Source organism: Micropterus dolomieu, linkage group LG06, assembly GCF_021292245.1.
Source record: "Micropterus dolomieu isolate WLL.071019.BEF.003 ecotype Adirondacks linkage group LG06, ASM2129224v1, whole genome shotgun sequence".
Classification (NCBI taxonomy): domain Eukaryota; kingdom Metazoa; phylum Chordata; class Actinopteri; order Centrarchiformes; family Centrarchidae; genus Micropterus; species Micropterus dolomieu.
Window position 1 is genome coordinate 896,909 of NC_060155.1, and position 3,870 is coordinate 900,778.

The 3,870-nt window shown below is 52.4% G+C and overlaps 1 long non-coding RNA gene across 1 annotated transcript in view; it reads right to left on the reverse strand.

Moving 5' to 3' along the window:
• Positions 1-1,894: 1,894 nt before the first annotated feature.
• LOC123971910 overlaps positions 1,895-3,870 on the reverse strand; it is a 3,033-nt gene continuing 1,057 nt past the window's right edge. The window contains exon 2 of the long non-coding RNA XR_006825326.1: positions 1,895-2,098. This is a non-coding gene — a long non-coding RNA (uncharacterized LOC123971910). The remainder of the gene's footprint in view (positions 2,099-3,870) is intronic.

Genomic DNA, 3,870 nt, shown 5'->3' on the forward strand with positions numbered 1-3,870 from the left:
TCAGCTCTAAATTCATTATCAAGTCACAAAGTAACGAAGGACTCCTATGCTAGTTTCAGTCCCTCCCAAATCGATCATCTTGTTGATAGTGCTGCAGGCTCGCTGCGAATGACACTGGACTCTGTAGCCCCTCTAAAAAAGAAAATACTAAAACAAAGACGGTTAGCTCCATGGTATAATACTGAAACTCGCAAATTAAAGCAAATATTGTGGGAACTTGAGAGGAATTGGCGTTCCACCAAACTGGAAAATTCTCGTTTAATTTGGCAAGATAGTCTTAAAACTTATAGGAAGGCCCTCCGTAATGCCAGAGCAGCGTACTACTCGTCATTAATAGAGGAAAATAGGAACAACCCCAGGTTTCTTTTCAGCACTGTAGCCAGGCTGACAGAGAGTCACAGCTCTATTGAGCCAAGTATTCCCATAGCTCTCAGTAGTTACAACTTCATGAGCTTCTTTAATGATAAAATTCTAGCTATTAGAGACAAAATTCACCAAGACCTGCCCCCAACTGGCACCAACTTATCTCTTAACTCAGGAACCTTAGAAACAGCTGTAGAACCAGATAATATGTTTAGACTGTTTTGCTTCCCTCAATCTTTACCAACTAACTTCAATAACTTCTTCATCTAAACCATCAACCTGCCTCTTAGACCCCATCCCGACTAGGTTGCTTAAAGATGTTTTACCCTTAGTCAGCACTTCTATACTAGATATGATCAATCTCTCTCTATCAACAGGCTATGTACCGCAGTACTTTAAAGTAGCTGTAATTAAACCTCTTCTGAAAAAGCCCAAACTTGATCCGGATGTTTTAGCCAACTATAGACCTATATCTAACCTTCCATTTCTCTCTAAGGTTCTGGAGAAAGCAGTTGCTAAACAGCTGTGTGACTTTCTACAGAGAAAATCTGTGCAGACCAGCTGGCCCCCATCTTCACTCAGATCTTCAACAAATCACTGGAGCTGTGTGAAGTTCCCTCCTGTCCTAAAAACACCCTCCATCTCTGGATTAAATGACTACAGGCCTGTCGCCCTGACATCTGTAGTCATGAAGTCCTTTGAAAGACTGGTGTTGGCCCACCCGAAGGACATTACAGGCCCCCTGCTGGACCCCCTGCAGTTTGCCTACAGGGCTAACAGGTCAGTGGATGATGCTGTCAACTTGGGTCTGCATCACATCCTGCAACACCTCGACTATCCAGGGACATATGCAAGGATCCTGTTCGTGGACTTCAGCTCGGCGTTCAACACCATCATCCCGGACATCCTCAGCACTAAACTCACCCAGCTCACTGTGCCACCCTCCATCTATCAGTGGATAAAAAACTTCCTGACTGACAGGAGTCAGCAGGTGAGGCTGGGGAACATCACATCCAGCACCCGGACTATCAGCACTGGCGCCCCCCAGGGGTGTGTGCTCTCCCCACTGCTCTTCTCCCTCTACACCAACGACTGCACCTCAGGAGACCCATCTGTCAAACTCCTGAAGTTTGCTGACGACACAACGGTCATCGGCCTCATCTGGGACGATGATGAGTCGGCCTACAGACGGGAGGTTGATCAGCTGGCTCTCTGGTGCGGTCAGAACAACCTGGAGCTTAACACGCTCAACTGTGGAGATGACGGTGGACTTCAGTAGGAGCCCCCCCACTCTGCCCCCCATCACCATACTCAACAGCCCTGTGTCTGCTGTGGAATCCTTCCGGTTTCTGGGTTCCACTATATCTATACACCTACCTCAGGTAATAAGGTCATAGGTCTTATTTATTTTTTCCAGGGTTCCATCACACTGTGTACATGTATGTGTACCTGTATATTATATCCACCTTCAACATGTACATAATGTGTCAGGATTCAGAGGAAGCCCCAGAAGCAGACCGGACAAGTGATGGTGATTTCAACGGTTTATTTGACAAAGTGTAATTGTGCGAGGGGGGTTGCTGGCAGGCAAGAGTGGGGGTCCAGAGGTGGGGGACGTTCCTGAGAGTGGCTGGCTGACTGGCTTGGAGGGTGGAGGTCCACACACGGTTTTACGTGAGCAGAGTGAGTTGAGTTCTGGGACTGAGTATTCAGGGCTGGTCTCCAGAGATGATTCCTGAGACAGAGAAAGACGGTTAGTTGTGGGCACAACAGATGAGAGGCGAGTAGCTCAGGCAGGCAGAAACAGGTAACTTAGCTCTATTACTGGCTGGAAAGCGGTAACATACATAATACTTCACAACGATCTGGCGTTGACTGGATGTGTGGCTGCTCCTAAAATACTGCTGGGTTGATGAGGTGCAGGTGTGGTGACGACTATTTTTGTAAGTAAGCACATCATGAGCAATGTACAATCCTCAGTCAAATTCCTCGTATGTGTACACATACCTGCCAATAAAGCTGATTCTGATTCTGATAACACGGACAGGCTGCAGCTGGCCATGAGGCCTTCATGCAGTCTGGCTCCGATGTCGCAGGCAGACCTTTTCCTCTGTTGCCTGTCCCTGCCCACCCTCCCTCGTCGGGGCAGCGGCATTGTTATGGGCTCACGGCTGTGGCTGCCCCACCTCGTGCCCCAGCGACAGTGTCTGCCTCTACCTCCCTTCCCCCACTGGGGATGCGGTACGGCAGGGGACCCACGAGGGTGACTACGCCACTTCGTGTGGTCCCTCCTGCCACACACGGGAGGACACCCAACAGACCCCTCTGACTGTGTGTGAAGGTCTCTCACAATGTGCCCCCCCCCTCCCCTCCCCAGGCGGCAAAGCGTGGAGGGCCCTGGTGGAGCGAGTGCTGGCTCCTGCATGCCTCCTGCATGGCGGCGTGTGTTGGCGCCCATGACCCTCCTTTCCCCCCGCCAGGTGCTAAGCTCTCCTGTTTGGTGGAAGGGAGGTTGCTGCCCCGCTTTCAGAAACGCTCCTCAGAGTGGCTCGCTTCCTGCTCGATGCACAGATGGATGGACAGCCTGATCCGCTGGGATCACAGGCTGCAGTTCACCTGTCTTACCTGGGCTTCACGGTGAACTGGAAGAAGAGTGCTCCTCTCCTCTCCCAGAGACTCACTTACCTTGGCGCGGTACTGGACTCCTCTCTCCGGAGAGCGCAGCTCTCTCAGGAGAGGGGGGATGCTCTGGTGGAGCTGCTCCGCCGTGTTGTCCCTCGAGCGGCGGTGACAGCTCTGTCGGTCATGAGGCTTCTGGGCCCCATGTTGACGGCTCACGTAGTGGTCCCCCTGGGCCTCCTCCATATGAGGAGGCTGCAGCGCTGGTTCACCCGCCTTGCCAACAAGGAGAACGCTCAGTGCGGCCTTTGGTTTTCACTGAACCCGCGGAACGTCCCCGTGCTGGGAGTGGACGCCTTTGCACACCTCCTTTTTGACTCACTCAGTACTGAGTGTTTAGACTGAGTGATTCTCCTTGTGAGTGTGCGGTGTGCTCTCTCCCACGGAACAGTGTTAGGGGGCGGCCACTGCTTACGTGGCCCTGCCTTGTGCGCAGCTGATGCTGTTGCTGTCGTGACCCCGCCTGCGTCTGTACGGCCCCCTGACCCAGTTCCCGACTTACTCATGGGTAGGCCCTCGGCCTCCCATGCTGCGCCATCGGTGCTCTCGCGCACGCCGACACCACTGCTGCGGTCAGCGGGCGACTGGGTGGCTCATTATGGCTCTGGGCAGGTGAGTTGTGCTTCGTGGTACCGTACGTGCCAGTGAGGCGTTGACTCATCCTGCTTCGCCTCTAACCCAATAGCGATAGCCTTAGAGGGCGAAGCCTATACGAAATAGAACGGGGGTTACGTACTGTAACCCGGATTCTATGAGTATAGGCACAGCCCTCTAAGTTGAAGGCCTCACTGGACCTTGGTTCTCAGTGCTGAAGAAAAGGCATTTGGG